At 42.0% G+C, this 19,102-nt stretch overlaps 1 protein-coding gene across 1 annotated transcript in view; it reads left to right on the forward strand.

Moving 5' to 3' along the window:
* Positions 1–19,102, forward strand: part of trhr2 (thyrotropin releasing hormone receptor 2) — a gene marked incomplete at both ends in the record, with an annotated part of 285,037 nt that overhangs the window by 202,860 nt on the left and 63,075 nt on the right. The gene's annotated exons all lie outside the window — the stretch shown is intronic.

The raw sequence follows: 19,102 nt of genomic DNA on the forward strand, positions 1-19,102 counted from the left end.
CTTGCATTGCTGCACTATACACTATTTCATCCATTGCAAGTCAACGTCCCCCCTCCCCTCCTTCCATTAACTCACTGGACTATCACTGAAATATTTATATTTATATTTATTTATTTGCACTAGCACTAAATGCACTTGGGACAATGATGGTATGTTATTATTATTGAGGACATTGGGACATTGATACTTTATTATTATATTACTATTATTATTGACATTATTATTTTGCACATGCTATATCTTATGTTTGTATGCCAGTGGTGATGTTCCTAACAAATTTTCGTTGTACCAACAATGACAAATAAAGATCTATTCTATTCTATACTCACAAACAGTGATCATTGTTTTACAGCTTGTATCCATGCAAATTGTTCCATTAAAGAAATTACTTTGGTCTGTTATAAACGTTGCTTGAAAAACTTGAGCAAGCCTTTCTGCATGACATCAGTCTAATCCCCTCTATTGAAGATGGTTTCTTATCTGGGATTTGTTCTTAGCTAAGAACAGGCTTTATTAAGAATGCGGAAAAGCAGCTGTAGATAAGCCAGGTTGGTGTGTTCTTAAGGGCTTAATTTGTGAGAAATCATTGGTGATTGCATTCACATCGATTCTATAGACATCCTCGGATTTAAATAATAATAATAATAATAATAATAATAATTATGAGAATATTTGTATCATTAACAATTACATTTCACATTTAGAATGATGATTCTTCAAGGCATCGTGTCCTAAAATAGATAAAAGCACTACACAAACACTGCAAATGGCAGTGAATAAATAAATAAATCAGAACTAAACCTGCATGGATATAGCCATAGTGGAATATAATGGACACATCTACATTCTACTCTCAGCACATCCCATTCCTTTCATGTAGGCTAGATATTTTCTATTTTGTATTAATAGTCCATATCTTGTTCTCTATTGTTATTTTTACCTTGCTTAGTTTGCACATTGTAAGAGCCAGTGGAGAAACATTCCACTGTCCATCTTACTGGTATGACAAATGTGACAAATACAACCTTGAACTTGCACATGGACTTGAACATCAATCATGTAAATTTAACCATGCTATCCAATAATCAGTGATCAATCACACAATTTAAAATGACCAAGTCTGCACCCTAGGCCTACACACATAATATGGCATATCTACTGCTAGAATAGAATAGAATAGATAGATCTTTATTGTCAATGGGTCTCATTCCCGAACGAAGTTACGACAAAAAAATTCGTCTTAGCCAGATTTCGTGCAGAAGAGTGCTCAGCACTCTTAAATCTGCTCTCAGCCACAATCAAATCTCATGATTGATTGACTAATTTAAAATTTCATTATAACTTGACAGACTGTGTTCTCATAGTGATTCCTTCACGCCAACGCTATACAGGCCTCATTGGAATTAATTACTTAATCATAATTAAAATGAATATGACAATATTTGTACGATAAGAAATTACGCTTTTGATGTCGGAAAAATAAATAATATGGATTCATCTGATCACAGGGCAGCTGCTTAACCATATATGAACCAGCTATTTTGGACAAATGTATAATTACTTTAATTACTCAGATATTCAAACACAATTATGCAATTATTGTGAAATGATTGAAAATAATAATTATTTAATGCCTTCTGTGGAATTTGTATTTCTTATTTGTTACACATCTGTTTTAATGATTAATTATATACATTTGAAAGAATGCAACATGCAATGTATCCCATTGATTGGTATACAATGGGACAGACCTTTGTTTGATTGATTGATTGATTGATTGATTGATTGAAAATTTTATTAACAGATTGCAGAATGGGTACAGTACAGTACAGCTCAATTACATAAGGGGATGCAGACCAGAGAAAGAATTTCGTCTTGTTTACATCAGGGTCCCCCATTTTCAATTCATCATAACATATATGACACACACGACACAGATAGACAGTACTGCTATACATTTATGACATACCAGATTTGCAAATATAGTACTGTTTGTGATACAAAAAGAGTCCAGAAAAGAGAGTACATTTGACGTAGAAACTGTTGGGTAGGAGGGGTGGGTGGTGGGGGATAGACTTACACTGTACAAGCAAAACTGTACATTGGAATATTGACAAAACCATACTTGGTCATTTACTGTACATTGGAGGGGGTTGATATAGCTATAAACCTGCATTCCTTCAACTATATCATTAATCAATTAAACTTATATTGAAATACACTATATAGCCTATACACCAACACTGAAATGACAGTGGATAAATAAATAAGAACTCAAGCTAATCGGTGGAAATAGACTGCATTAATATTCCATAACAAGTCTTGTGTGCGCCTACGAATGAACAGTAGCCTATAGGCTTAATTATGGAATAATAAGCCATACTGCGTTCATTCATTACGCCCGCCGTAGGCTATATATTATATTTCATTCATTCATTCATATACAGTACTGCGCGCGCATGCGTGTGTGTGTGTGTGCACGTGCTGCGGCATGTGTACCGCAAGCTGTATATGAATGATGCCAATACATTAATCTAATCTAGTTTTGATGGCACGCAAGCGTGATTACGAAACCTAGCCGCATTTCTCGGAGACGCTCTCTGATTGGCACTGACTGACGCTAGGTTTCGTAATCACGCGGCTTGCAAGACTCGCAAAGCACTTCCGCCCTTCCATTTGCACACAGCTGCGTCACTAGTTGCCTTATAAGGAGCTCTGGAGGTGTTTTTTGTATGCAAATGATCTGAACGGGAACACGCTTTCGAGTTTAAGACAAAATGCCATTCTCCAAGCAGATATCAGATCATATAATTTGTGCGACCTTTTCAGCCACTTAAGACATATTACCAGCACGTTCAGGACTCAGAGTGAACTTGTCATTGATTATGTCTCAGTGGTTCCAAGATAAGTCTTCCAGAATATATCTTTGAAAAACTTTCGGGAATGAGACCCATTGTTACAGTTGTTACAACGAAATAAAAAAATGCAACCCTAGGTGCTAGTAAAAATATAAAAACAGTCCTAAACACAGTATTAAATATAAAAACAGGGGTGGGGCATAAATAACATTCATATAAACAGGGGGGTGTAAAAGATAATTGCACTATCCCTAATGTTGTGTGTGCGTGGGGGGGGGGGGGGGGGGTGCAAGGGAGACTGTTGTTTTAAAATTTTGCTGAGTTTAGTGCACATATGGCCCTGGGATAAAAACTAAACTTCAGTCTGTTAGTCCGGGTGGGCATGACGCTGAAACGCACAAGGTGCTTGTTGCCCGGGTGGTGTGGGTCCTTCAGTATTTTTACTGCTTTTTTGAGGCAGCGGGAGTTGTATAGTCCCTCCAGTGAGGGGAGGGGGCAGCCGATAATCTTCTGGGCCGAGTTGACGACCCTCTGGAGCGCCCTCCTCTCTGCGGCTGTGCAGCTGAGGAACCACACATTTATGCAGTAGGTGAGGATGCTTTCCACAGAGCAGCGGTAAAAAGACACAAGCAGGTCTTGTCTGAGGTGGTAGTTTCTCAGTACTATCGGGAAGTAGAGTCTCTGCTGTGCCTTTTTCACTATCGCCGTGGTGTTGATTCTCCAGGTCAGGTCATCCTCCAGGTGGACACCCAGGAACTTGATGACCGAGACTCTCTCTACACATCCCCCGTCGATATACAGGGGCTGTATGTCGGTCTTCTTCCTCCTGTAGTCCACGATCATCTCCTGGGTCTTTAGCTTGTTCATCTGTAGGTTGTTATCCTTGCACAGGGCTGACAGCTGCTCTATTTCATCGCGATACGCGGTCTCGTCACCTTTTGTGATGCAGCCCACCAGGGCCGCCTCAGGGGGTGTGCGAGCAGTGCGGTCGCACAGGGCCTCGCGGGAAGGGGGGCCTCAAAAAAAAATAAAAATAAAAAATTATTTATTATTTCTTTTTTATTTTTTTTTTATATTTTTTGCGAGGCCCCCCTTCCCGCGAGGCCCTTTTTCATCACAGACCTAAAATCTAGTTTTGCTTATATGCTTATATATTTCACATTAAACACGTTTGTAGAATGTGTCTGACTTGTTCCTGGCTCTGAGGCTCTGCAGGCAGCTCTGAGGCTCTGCAGGCAGCAGAATTGGTTTCAATGAGGGGAGGGGTTACAGGTAAGGTAGCGTCTGTTGAGTTCATTGTGTGTGTCTGTGTGCGTGCCGGGGGGGGGGGGGGGGGTGAACGACTCATTGCCAGACGTGAGCTATGTTCTCTCTGGACGGACCAGGTGGTCAAGAAGGGGACGAGCATCACAAATCAACCTCTCCATGCTCTGTCTCAGCGGTTTTCACTGTTGCCTTCTGGCCGCCGTTATGACGTCCCACCAAGTAGGACCAACCGCTACGCCAAATCTTTTGTCCCCTCGGCTATCAGACTTTTAAACACAGACAGTAGTCATTTTAAGTAGCCTTTTGCACTTGGTTTTCTGTTTTTACTTTTACTTTTATTGCTGGATTGTATCACATGGAGTGTTTCTCTTTTTATTTTCCGTGCTGTCGTTGAGATGTTTTGTTGTTTGTCTTTGTTGCTTGTGGTGAAGCTGCAAATATGAATTGCCCCACGGGGACCAATAAAGTTGTCTGAATCTGAATCTGTATCTGAGCGATTCGACTCACGCTCACGGCAATGAATCGGCTCTTATGAACGAGTCGCTCATGACCGACCCATCACTAGCGTCTGACTATTTTGCGCGTGCAGCATTGGAGATTATGCCAGCCAAGATGAAGAGGACATCGTTCGGCAGATGGACTGAAGATGAAAGTTGTTGCATGTTAGACAGTTCAGTCAGGCTAGCCATCCCGGCTAAAGACAGGGACAGCTAGTTAGCTTTAGCTACGTTATAATATTGAGTGCTAACGTGTGGTTCAGTCGGGATATAGCCATGATGATGTCGGCTAGTAGCTAGCTTAGCTAAAGGCTAACTAGCGTTAGCTAACCTAGAGACAGCGCGTGCAGCATTGTTATGCCAAGATGAAGAGGATGGTCGTTCGGCAGATGAACTTCGTCAACTCCACGCGGTTGTCTCCATCCTCTTGGATGTTTGGTGAGTTTTTAATGCACTCTATTCTATTCCCGCCGTGGATATCTCTCTCTCTCTCTCTCTCTCTCTCTCTCTCTCTCGGGAGCCAAACGGGCCGACTAGCTGTTGTAGTACTAGTAGCTAACGGTGTGTGGCCTGGTGTCGGCACCTGGTGCGAGGGAGGTGAGCTTGGTGTTTCATTATGAGAATATCTCCATGCTCAAGTCGGCTATAGTCCGCGAGGGACTTGTTGCCGGCACCGCTATGGTAAACACCACTCTGTAGTGGGACGTGTATTGCCTTCTTTTTCCCTTCTCTCTTCGTATGAGAAGAGGAAAACACAGCGGCTGTCTGAAGTGTTGGCCTGTATTGCTTTTCTCACGTTGTACAGTTTTTCAGTGGTAGCCGCATAGCTTGCTTCTGCGTTAGCTAATGGTTAGCAATAGCCGGGTTGAGCTAACTGTTAGCCAGTTAGCTGTTTAGCTACAACGTTAGCTGCCGGCTGCGCTCGGCTGGGAACATTAGTTTGATGCTATCAGTTAGCCTAGAGTTAGCTGTTAGCTTGTGCTACGACCATTGACATTAGCCGTGAGAATAGCAGGGGCACCTGGCACTCTGACTACGACATCATCTTTGACAGAAGATGTAGTCGGGCCTGCAGCATGACAAGGCTCCGGCCATAGCTTCTTTTTGTCCCGCCAGCGAGAGGCCTTTCGTCAACGTGGAGACCTGTGTTGCGGCCTTTCGCCCTGCGTTCCTTGGTGCAGGTAAGATGTCCATTGGACATTACCCCACTCTTCCTTCCTTCCCCTCCCGAATGTTTTGTTAACACTTTGGGTGCCTAGAAACGATTTACAACGTCTTTCCCGGCCATGCTCAAGGTGCAGAGGACGCTGTACAGCGTCTTTGATCTGTTTACATCTTTTTTCGATTTTCCCCGTCTGAACTTCACCGCCAAGCTTTTGGAAGAAAATTTTAACCGGAAACTGCATTTCCTCTCAAATTTCACTAGGTGGCAGTGTCCCCCTATTTTCTAACACTATCACAATAGGGGGAATATTGTACCCCACAATGAATCTGGCATTTGATTGGCCAGCATACCTGGCCAATGTAACCACAGGTATAAAACGTTAGCGCGATCCCAGAATCGACGAGGTTTTGGAGGAGAGAGAGAGAGAGAGATAGATAGAGCGATAGAGAGAGAGAGAGAGATTGAGAGAGATATTTGAATTGAGATCAGCCTATAGTCTATATTTATAGTGTTATACAGTATAGTGGTAGTATCAGACTAATTGTAAGGTTTCAGCTGTGCTTTAGAAAGTACTTAGTCGTGCTAAGTAGTAGTACTATTCGAGGGATTAGTGTGTAGTCTAGGTAGTATATTTCAGTAGTAGTAATAGTAGTTTGATCAGTTAGTAGTTTCATTTAGATTATTAGATCAGTATGAAGAGACGTAGTGTAGGAAAGCGAGGGGACAATCCGGCGGCGGGTCGCTTTGTTCAGACGAAGCTGGCGTTTGGACCCGCGGTTGTTCAAGCAGCAGCAGCACCAACGTCTTTGGTAGCTCCGATCGGAGAGAGCCGTGAGACCGTTGCTGGGCCCAGTAACGCGTCTCGCCCCGGGACCGGGAGCGGCTCTACCCGACGCAGTTCGAGGAAGAGGAAGGCTGTCGCTGTGGTCATAGCTTCTTCATGCGAGTCAGGGGACAGCGATTCGACCGCCCACGAATCTGATGGGAGCGCCGATTGGGAACCACCAGGTAATTACACGGTCTTATATATATATATATATATATATGTGTGTGTGTGAAACGTGTATTTGATGATTTACATACTGTGACTATGTAACGTTAGTTCGACAAACCAACGCCGATATGCATGTGATTGTGTGTGTGTGTGAAACGTGTATTTGATGATTTACATACTGTGACTATGTAACGTTAGTTCGACAAACCAACGCCGATATGCATGTGATTGTGTGTGTGTGTGAAACGTGTATTTGATGATTTACATACTATGACTATGTAACGTTAGTTCGACAAACCAACGCCGATATGCATGTGATTGTGTGTGTGTGTGAAACGTGTATTTGATGATTTACCTACCGCTTATTCTGTGACTATGTAACGTTAGTTTGCCAAACCTAACGCTGATATGCATTTATTATATTCTAGCTCCGGAATCATCTGACGATGATCTCGGCTTGGGTCGGAGGTATGAGTCTGATTCATCGCACGATTCAGACGTGGGAGTCGGACGCGGTGGTGGTCGACGGGGCAACGGTATGTCATGTTTACTAATGCAATGTGAATATTGTTTTGTGCATGTTCAAATCGATAGTTGAATGATATAGGATATAGTAGGCATGTACAGGCCACGCCACCATGTGCTACACGTTAGGTTGTAATGGTCTTGTGTGCGTGTGTGTGTGTGTGCATGTGCACGCCCTTTGAAGTGGCTCTTTGAAGTGTGTAGCTATCATGTAAGTGATAATAGTTGCATGCTGGGCATGATACGACGTGGTGGTGGTCGACGTGGTAATTGGTATCATGTTGCAATGTGAATATTGTTTTGTGCATGTTCAAATCGATAGTTGAATGATATAGGATATAGTAGGCATGTACAGGCCACGCCACCATGTGCTACACGTTAGGTTGTAATGGTCTTGTGTGCGTGTGTGTGTGTGTGCATGTGCACGCCCTTTGAAGTGGCTCTTTGAAGTGTGTAGCTATCATGTAAGTGATAATAGTTGCATGCTGGGCATGATACGACGTGGTGGTGGTCGACGTGGTAATTGGTATCATGTTGCAATGTGAATATTGTTTTGTGCATGTTCAAATCGATAGTTGAATGATATAGGATATAGTAGGCATGTACAGGCCACTACATTTAGTTACATGGATGTGTGTGTGTGTGTAGATGCCTCACCCCATGCCATTTGATGTGTGTGTGTATGTGTGTGTGTGTGTGTGTGCAGTGTGTGTACACACACACACACACAAGATCAAAAGGCATGGGGTGAGGCATCTACACACACACACACATCCATCCTCTCCAACACCTTTGAACTTCGCAGTACATGGTGAGGCCTCTATATGCAAATTCCATTGATTACAGCACACACATACACAATGGCATGGGCACATGGCGAGGCCTATATTTAAATGCATGGTTGTGTATCATATGTAAAATTCCATTGATTACAACAAACACACATGTACATGCTTTGATGTACAATGGCCGCTGATTTATTTTGTGTTCACACAGGCTCCGAAACCGAATCCGGGGCCAATACACCAACATGCTTGGGTATGTACTAACTACATTTATGTATGTGTAAATGTATTACTATTGTGTTTTGTGAGACTTACTTACTGAATGAATTTAATCCAATTCAGATTCTGGCGCAGACCCTGCCGATAGTGACGCTGAGACTGGCAACGACATGGGATCACATTCTACTCCTGCAGGTAATTGGGACGCAGGGAGCTGGGACAAGAGGGGGGGGGGGGGGGGACCCGTTGCAGGGCGGAAACGCACATCTAAGAGAGGTAAGTTGGCCTCACTCTGCACACCACTTCCAGCTCTGACCTCTGACCCCCACACCACGTCCAGCTCTGACATCTGAACCCCACACACACTCACTCATTCACTCACACAGTTTGTAACTACGTGGCATATGAATGTCTACAGTAGGGGTGTTATAGTATATTTGTATAATTGACAGGTCGTGGCGTGCGACGCGGAGGAGCGAAGAGCAGGGCTGCGATCCGCCAGGAAGAAGAGAATGCCTGGTCTCGTGAGGGCTGGGTGCCTCACAGGATCCCCTTCACAGCCCAACCGGGGTTGCTCCAGGACGCCAAGGCACTCAAATCGTACCGGCCTGCGAAATGGATGGATCTGTTCCTGACGGATGCTTTTCTGAACTCCATTGTTGCCCAGTCCAACCTCTACGCTGAGCAGTCCATTGCCCGGCTGGACCCCACGCTAACCAGTAGCAGGGCACTGCTTTGGAAGCCCCTCACATTGAAGGAGCTGAAGAAGTTCCTTGGACTCAATTTCCTTAGCAGTGTCCTGCGGAAGCCTCGCGTGGACCAGATGTGGACCACTGACGACATGATGTGCACACCATACTACTCTGAGACCATGCCACGCAACAGGTTTCAATTGATCTGGCGATTCCTCCACTTTGCGGACAATACTTCCCTGGAGGTTAGAGACAAATTGTGCAAAGTACGCCCTGTAGTCGACCATGTAAACGCGAGGTGCAAGGAGCTGTACCAGCCTGAACGCGAGCTCGCCATTGACGAGGGGGTGATGGCATGGCGAGGCCGCCTGACCTTCCGGGTCTACAACCCAAACAAGCCCACCCGCTATGGTATCAAGTCTTACTTCCTGTGCGAATCTCGCACAGGATATTGCTTTTCATTTAAGCCATATTGTCGGGAAGGCTCGCTCCTGGGGGACACGGTCGTCGGTCTGCTTGGATGTCTGTCTGGGGCCGGCTATACGCTCTTTATGGACAACTTCTATAACTCGGTACGTATGTCCGCCAGGCTCCGACAGTTGAGGACCGACGTCTGTGGTACCCTCAGGAAGCACCGGGGCGAGCCAGCCATCATCAAGAACATGACCAAACGTGACATCGGTGTGGGGGAGCGCATTGCGGTCAACAACAAGGAGGTCATGATCGTGGCATGGCGCGATAAAAGAATCGTGAAGACCATCAGCAGCTTCCACGAGGACACCATGGAAAAGGCGATGGTGTGGCAGAAGCAGAAGAAGGGCAAAGCGCTGAGGGTGGAGATGCTCAAGCCATCATCAATCATGGAGTACAATAAATTCATGAACGGCGTCGATCAGCTGGATCAGAATATATCGTACTATCCGGTTACACGTAAGACTGGAAAGTGGACCAAAAAGTTTGTGATGTATCTGATCCAAATATGTATGTTCAACGCTTTTGTCTTGTACAAAAAAAAGCACCCACAAGGGCATTACTCCAACCTCTTCCGGTTCACCAGGGCTGTGGCGCGGACCTACACAGACGGTAAGGAGAAGAAGATTCCTGGGGTGACAGCGGAGATGGAGGCGGAGGCGGAGGCAGGGGAGGAGGCAGGGGAGGAGGCAGGGGAGGAGGCAGGGGGTGGGGATGAGGAGGAGGCAGGGGCTGAGCAGGTGGGGCGTGTCGACCCTAGGGCCCCACTGGGAGAGCAGATTAGTGGGTGGCTTTGTGAAGCATGTAATGGTTGCATACAAAGCCACCCCGAAGAAAAAGCTACCGTGTAGGAAATGTCGTGTCTGCAGTAGGCGTGGCATCAGGAGTGAGACCAGATATTTTTGCACATCGTGCAAAGTCCCCCTGCATCGTGACAAATGCTTCGCTCTGTACCACACAAAGAGGGATTTCTCTAAATAGTTTCTTTATTAGTTGTCATACAGAAGTACAGACTACTTCTAAATAATCCGGCACACAGAAGTACAGATTACTTCTAAATAATCCATCATTGTGTGATACAGACAGAACCATGTGTACCGGTACATAGTATAGCTAGCTGAGTGTAGTATAGTATAGTGTAGTATAGTATAGTATAGTATATTGTAGTATAGTATAGTATAGTATAGTGTATGGGTAGTTGCACTGTTTTCTGTACAAGACAAATGCGTTGAACACATGTATTTGGGCCACGGTTGTCGATATTGCATAGGCATGTTTGGACCACTTGCAGATGAGACGTTATGTTAGCGATCTAGCTGTATCGACTCCATTCATAATTTGCATTGTGTGTGTATATCGTTTTTTTTTTTATTTATCTTTTTCCCCCCTCATTTTTACCGTTTGCACAGAACCAATGGTTGCTGACAGTCACCCAGTTTATAAAAGTATATACTGTAGGTAACATACCACACTTTTCTAATGCAGTCCATTGGCCTATTATTTATATACTTTGGAAGCATGTATTGGATATTTTTTGGTCCACAGATCATCTGGCGCTTCATCCATTTATCAATGGACAATGCAGTCATCGATGCGAGAGACCAAGTAAGATATGCCCTGTAGTTCATGTGACGTGAATGTTACCAGCAAACTTCTAAATGCACTGAAACAATGGTTGGTTATCCTCCAGTGTTCACTTTTTATAAGGTATTGTCTTGGTAAATTACCATAATCCTATACTGTGAATGTTACCAACAAACTCCTAAATTCACTGACACAATGGTTGGTTATCATCAGCCAGTGTTCACTTTTTATAAGGTATTGTCTTGGTAAATTACCATAATCCTATACTGTGAATGTTACCAACAAACTCCTAAATGCACTGAAACAATGGTTGGTTATCCTCCAGTGTTCACTTTTTATAAGGTATTGTCTTGGTAAATTACCATAATCCTATACTGTGAATGTTACCAACAAACTCCTAAATTCACTGACACAATGGTTGGTTATCATCAGCCAGTGTTCACTTTTTATAAGGTATTGTCTTGGTAAATTACCATAATCCTATACTGTGAATGTTACCAACAAACTCCTAAATGCACTGAAACAATGGTTGATTATCCTCCAGTGTTCACTTTTTATAAGGTATTGTATTGGTAAATTACCATAATCCTATACTGTGAATGTTACCAACAAACTCCTAAATGCACTGAAACAATGGTTGATTATCCTCCAGTGTTCACTTTTTATAAGGTATTGTCTTGGTAAATTACCATAATCCTATACTGTGAATGTTACCAACAAACTCCTAAATGCACTGAAACAATGGTTGATTATCCTCCAGTGTTCACTTTTTATAAGGTATTGTCTTGGTAAATTACCATAATCCTATACTGTGAATGTTACCAACAAACTCCTAAATGCACTGAAACAATGGTTGGTTATCATCACAGTGTTCACTTTTTATAAGGTATTGTCTTGGTAAATTACCATAATCCTATACTGTGAATGTTACCAACAAACTCCTAAATGCACTGAAACAATGGTTGATTATCCTCCAGTGTTCACTTTTTATAAGGTATTGTATTGGTAAATTACCATAATCCTATACTGTGAATGTTACCAACAAACTCCTAAATGCACTGAAACAATGGTTGATTATCCTCCAGTGTTCACTTTTTATAAGGTATTGTCTTGGTAAATTACCATAATCCTATACTGTGAATGTTACCAGCATATAATGCACAGCAACAATGGTTGGTACTGATTACTTGTCACCCAGTTTATTGAACATATTTTACAATAAAAATGTTCATGGCATCAAAGTTTCAAGTTTTTTGCATTGTAAAGTATTCTGTATTTTATAATAATGTTGTCTGGACCTACACCAGTAGTTATAACTTACTTGTTCATTAGCGCCAGGCATATCAATCAAATGACCAACAAAGTAATCAATCAATCAAACAAATCAATCTATGAATCAAACTATCAACAAAACAATCAAACATTCTATCAATCAAATGACCAACAAAGTAATCAATCAATCAAACAAATCAATCTATGAATCAAACTATCAACAAAACAATCAAACATTCTATCAAGCAAATGACCAACAAAGTAATCAATCAATCAAACAAATCAATCTATGAATCAAACTATCAACAAAACAATCAAACATTCTATCAATCAAATGACCAACAAAGTAATCAATCAATCAAACCAATCAATCTATGAATCAAACTATCAACAAAACAATAAAACATTCTATCAAGCAAATTACCAACAAAACAATCAAACATTCTATCAATCAAATGACCAACAAAGTAATCAATCAATCAAACAAATCAATCTATGAATCAAACTATCAACAAAACAATCAAACATTCTATCAATCAAATGACCAACAAAGTAATCAATCAATCAAACCAATCAATCTATGAATCAAACTATCAACAAAACAATCAAACATTCTATCAAGCAAACTATCAACAAAACAATCAAACATTCTATCAATCAAATGACCAACAAAGTAATCAATCAATCAAACAAATCAATCTATGAATCAAACTATCAACAAAACAATCAAACATTCTATCAATCAAATGACCAACAAAGTAATCAATCAATCAAACCAATCAATCTATGAATCAAACTATCAACAATAAAACATTCTATCAAGCAAATTACCAACAAAACAATCAAACATTCTATCAATCAAATGACCAACAAAGTAATCAATCAATCAAACAAATCAATCTATGAATCAAACTATCAACAAAACAATCAAACATTCTATCAATCAAATGACCAACAAAGTAATCAATCAATCAAACAAATCAATCTATGAATCAAACTATCAACAAAACAATCAAACATTCTATCAAGCAAACTATCAACAAAACAATCAAACATTCTATCAAGCAAACTATCAACAAAACAATCAAACATTCTATCAATCAAATGACCAACAAAGTAATCAATCAATCAAACAAATCAATCTATGAATCAAACTATCAACAAAACAATAAAACATTCTATCAATCAAACCAATAAAACAATCTGTCAAACAATCAATCAATCAAACCATCCATCCATCCATCCCAGTCTAAATTGCTTTATAACACGTTCAGTACCTATTATCACCCCGCCGGCACACCTTTCATAAAAGTGCCTGTAACTTCTGTTCTAAATAATTCACCTCCACTTTTACCTTGTGTTGACGTTTTTTAACTTGTAATTGTGAACGAACGAAGACATGCAGAAACAAACGGTTTTTTGCATTGTGTACATCAACTTGTCGTCTTCAAATGAGCCCAACCATTTCCCCATAGTTATAATATAAAATATAGAAATAGCTCCGCTAAGATCATGAGATATGCTAGAATCGTCCAGGAATCCTGGCAACCCACAGTCATTTTCCGGATTTTTGGCCGGCACCCAAAGTGTTAATAACGATGTTTTTTTCCAGGCAAAACATATGTTACTTCACAACATTTGGAGATACGACTGTGTGTGAATTGTCTTGGTCGTTTGTGTAGCTTGGGTAGCGTTGGCCAAAGCTGTGTGTGGCCTGGTGTCAGTACCTGGCTACTCTATTTGCAGTTAGCCTATTTAGCTGATGTCGGCCATTGGCTCCTTGCTACTTTGTTTTCTCTGGTATAGACCCTCTTCTCTTTGGATTTAAGTGTTGATCTTTGTCCTTTTGGATCTATGTATATTCATGTTGCCTTTGTGAAGTTATCTTTTCCTTCTGTTTTGTTCTTCCATTAAAAGTTGAATATCCTTTGTTGTGGTGGACTGACTTTATACAATATTATAAAGATCAAAGATGAAGAAAGACACGGCAGGCGGTGTTTTCAGGTCGGATCTCCGTGGTGTGAGGAACTGTTTTATTCAATGCGTTAACATGAAATTCAACAAGACCTAACAGTGTTCATCTTGGAGGCCACCTTTATACTCTCTCATAAAGGTCATCCCAGGGTGTGTTTATAAACATGGGTGGATCCTTTTCCCATTGGTAGACCTGATGTCTCTTATGTCATTGGTTGTCCTGAATTAGGGAGGTGTGTGTGATTTATCTACTGTCACTTACTAACAGGTTCATTGACCGGCTCCCTGACCTTTTGGTCAAACCAGTTTCATCTGGATCTTAGATGTCATCCTAAGGAGTGCTTCTGAGTTTGCCTCACCTCAACTAACCTTTCCTTAGGTTATAAATAACCTCCCCCTAGCTGGTTCACTCAACTCTAAAAATAGAGCGCTTCATGGACACAGAGTTATCTTGTTCATGAAACGTGATTTGTCTTACATTCATATGTGGATTTTTATATATGATGTTGGCATACTTAAATGGCATTCTGCCACCACAATCCTCCCTTTCATGGCATTGCCATGAATATGTATCACGATAGTACATGAATGTACTAATGATATTTGTGTAATAGTGATTCATATATAATAGTGACTATGGTGTGATAATACTTCACCTGACCAAAATGAGTGAGTATAAACATAACACCTGAAGTACTCATATACCGTCATGCAAGATGTACCTCAGATATACCTCGATTATACAATACATTTTCATTAATGAAACACTCCATTAGCAAGAGGAAAAACCTGATACCGCAGATTTTGTTACAGGAAAAGCTCGTGCCCCAGTGTCTTCCTCTGGACACCTGAAATGCTGTGTTTCATTGTTGTTCTTTGTGAACCATCAGCATGCACAAATTGAACTTTATCAAAGCATAGACAACTAGTAAATTCATTCCTTATTTGTTACTTATTCATTACCAACATCTTACTATTACAACCGATATTATTGTTATATTGCAGATTACTGTATGAAGCTTTTTTATATGTTGAAAACATCTTGATCATTTTGCTAAATACATTGTCCCACATTAGTGCTCAACCTGTTGCCCATCTGTTCCCTTCTTGTTCTTCATGCATCAGTCCTTTGTTGTATCCTGGATCCAGATACGGGGCTGATGCCTGTACACCTTGTCCATTCATCATCATGGCTCCTTGTATGCCAATTTCCGTGTCCATTCGTCTATCCATTGCTCTTTGACACCATCTCGTCACACAGGGTCCAATGCAACATGCCAACAAGAAAATTACAATTAGTACCACTACCACAGATACTGCTATCTTGGCTAATATGGCACCCCATTTCCCTAAATTTAGGTCTAGCCAATCCCATGAAAGACCCTCACTGCCAGCGTTCACTCTGAGCTCAGTTTTCAATTTGGCAAATTTTTCCATAACGACCGCAAAACTACCGTCAGCCGCGGTATTATTTGGGATGTAGGTACAACAGAATTTATCGAACATGCTACAAACTCCGCCCTGAGCCGCCATCAACCAATTCAACACCTGTCTATTCTGCCAAGTCATTATACTTGTGGCGTGTAATTGTTGGCCTATGGCCGTGAATGCAGCAAGCAAGCTACTGCAATGCACTGCTCGCTGGCCTCCCGGCCACTGCCACTAAGCCTCTTCAACTCATTCAGAACGCAGCGGCCCGCCTGATCTCAAACCTACCGAAGTCGGCCCATGTCACCCCACTTCTTAGGGACCTGCACTGGCTCCCCATTGCTGCACGAATCCGCTTCAAGGCCCTCGACCTAGCATACCGTGCGGCAAAGGGAACCGCTCCCGCCTACCTCCGGTCAATGGTCTCTAACTACACACCCTCAAGACCCCTACGCTCTGCATCTTCTGGCCGCCTCAGACCTACTCCTATCCAAGCTCCGGGAGGGTCATCAAAGAGAAGTCGCCTATTCTCAGTCCTTGCCCCACAATGGTGGAATGAACTACCCACCCCAGTTAGGACAGCCGAATCACGTCCAATCTTTCGCCGTCGACTAAAGACGCACTTCTTCAACCATTATCTAAAAAAAGAATATATATATATATATATATAAAAAAAAAAAAAAAAATCTAACCCTAACTAACCGTACTGTCATGCACTTGTCCTAATAAACTAACCTACACTGTAGCACTCAACACTTTGATGAACATTGTTACTCAGCTGATAGAGTTGTGCCCTTCCTGATGGCTTGTCGTACAGAACTTGTAAGTCGCTTTGGATAAAAGCGTCAGCTAAATGACTAAATGTAAATGTAAATGTGTATAATTCATGTATTTTTGTTGATTTAGATAGAGATAGTTAATCCAATTGACGTTCGTGTTAATTGTTATCCATGGCAAGATGGAGGCTAATCCTGCTGCTACTACATTCTGGGCCCTGAACTCCTTTGGAACGCCAGTCGGCTGATTAATTTCATTCAACACAACCCTATCTGGTACTCCAGAAGACCACAGGCCTCTCTTTGTTCTGTCGAGCTTATTTAAAGCCTCCTCTACTTGAATCATTTCACTCACTCCTTCATATAATAAGACTACATTTATTTTTAGTCTTACCAGGGCACACAGGCCTACCCATCGTGGTGGAAGTTCATTTCGCAGAATATTGTTTCCACACATCCAATAACTATCTGCCACCGCAAATGTCTGCTCACTTAACAGATACATAAGTGGATTGGTCATTGTTATAGTTGCACACGTTTGATCCAGTGGTTCTGGATTCTCAAACCAAATAGGTTTCCTTATGAACAAACTCTCCATCCCTGACTCTGGAAACCATGACACTACCCATGTGGTCTTACAGTTTACTGTCGTGTTACCCACCACAACTCTATTGTCATCTGTCGTATGTCCTCCATTAGCAAAACATTCATACTCTGCTAGTTCATCTACTCTATAATCTGTGGTTGGTTCCTTCTGGTCCGTAGCAGTCTCAAATTCCTTACAGACTTCCTTAAAATTAGCTTGAATGTCGGGATGCTGAAATAGAAAAATATTTGGGGCAACTAAATGCTCATGTATTCTTTTTGAACCATATAGCAGTCTACACTGAACTCCACACATTGGAAGTTCAAACAATGGTGATATATCCTCTGTGCGAGTAAATCTCCCTTCTCTACACTCTCTCTGTTGTGTTCTAGCACATTCTTCAAATGTATATGGCTCTGGAATTACCATAGGTAGAGCTAATGGTGATTCTGCACACATGATACATTCCTCAGACGTCATCCTCTTTACTGTATATAACGCCCAGTTATACCAACCATTCTCACTAGCCCTTGTCCACAATTCGTCAGTTGATGCTCTCAGACTCCTCTGCCTTGGTATCAGTACTTCCCCTTTAACTCCTCCCTTTGATATTTTACTGCCATCATCAAGTAATATATCAAAAGCCTTAACATTAGTCCTACTTGTCCTTGGTGTGATCACCCCTGTTACATTTTGACGAACAACAACCACCTCTTTGGTTGCTATTAGATCAGACAAATGAATGAATGACTGAATGAATGAACGAATGAATGAATGACTTAATGAATACCTGGGTCTGATTTGTCACTATACTGATAATGTCTGATGCCTCTATGCCTTGTTTTTCCACCGGACTTGGTGGAATAGGCAGAACATTTACTATAGGGGGCACTGTTACCTCATCAACCTGTATGGGCAATACTGGTTCTAGTTGTTCTACCTCATCCTGTAGGATGGGAATGACTAGTCCTGGTTGGTCCATTTGCGGGACGTGACCATTAAGATCTACTTTCCACGGATACATTCTTTGGTAATCTATCCCCTTTTCATCTCTCTGTTTAATTTCTATCTGATACGTCCGATCTGAATGAATCATGCCTGCATCTATTTCTACCACCCACTCATTCTCCTCTACCACCACATTTAATTTACACTGCTGCATTCCCCATGTTGCTTGCATAGCTCTATGTGTATGTAGCCACCCACACAGCAAAATGGTCCGTGGCCTCCCTTCCTCTGTCTGTGTTTCCATCACCTTAACCTCTCGTCTAAATGATCCAGCTGTCAATTGTCGCAGTGGAATACTTATTTTCTATTTTTCCATACAGAGGTGATTCCCTCTCGTTCACAACTGTAACGGCAATTGTGACAATACAATTTTCACTGAGCCTGTTCAGGAAGGCTGGCATGCATATGGGCCCCAAGTGGGCTGGCGTGGTCATGTCTGCATTGTACTTATCTGAGTTAGGAGTATTATAATTTTTTTTTGTATCCACTTTTTCTCCCATTTTTCTATATTTTCTCCCATCCCAATTTCGTATCATCCAATTCAACCCTCCCCTGTCACGAACACTGTTTCTTGCCTCCCACAAGCCGGCTGCAATGTGGACTAAGTCATACATAGCACAAGTCCCCTCCGGTACTTGAGGTAACAGCTGTCGCATCTTTTCACCTGCGCAGCTCGATCTCTCAGTGTCGAGGAGTAACGCGTGGGAGGCTCACGCTGCCCCCGACACTTCCTGATTCTACTGCGCAGGCGCACCAACCGACTTGTAGGAGTCGCTTGTTCACAACGTTCGATCCCCACCCTTCAGTTTTCCCTCCCCGTAATACGGCCAATGTGTATTACTGCGGACGACCAGCTAAACTGAAAACAATGTGGAGAGCTGGATTCGAACATGCGAATCCTAGCGTCTCCACACTGGTGGCGAGTGCCTTGCCCACTACACCACCTAGCCGCCAGTTAGGAGTATTATCATTATTGGATAATGTCACATAGCAATGTCACAA

This window comes from Notolepis coatsorum (genome assembly GCF_963971535.1).
Source record: "Notolepis coatsorum genome assembly, chromosome: 18".
Lineage (NCBI taxonomy): Eukaryota > Metazoa > Chordata > Actinopteri > Aulopiformes > Paralepididae > Notolepis > Notolepis coatsorum.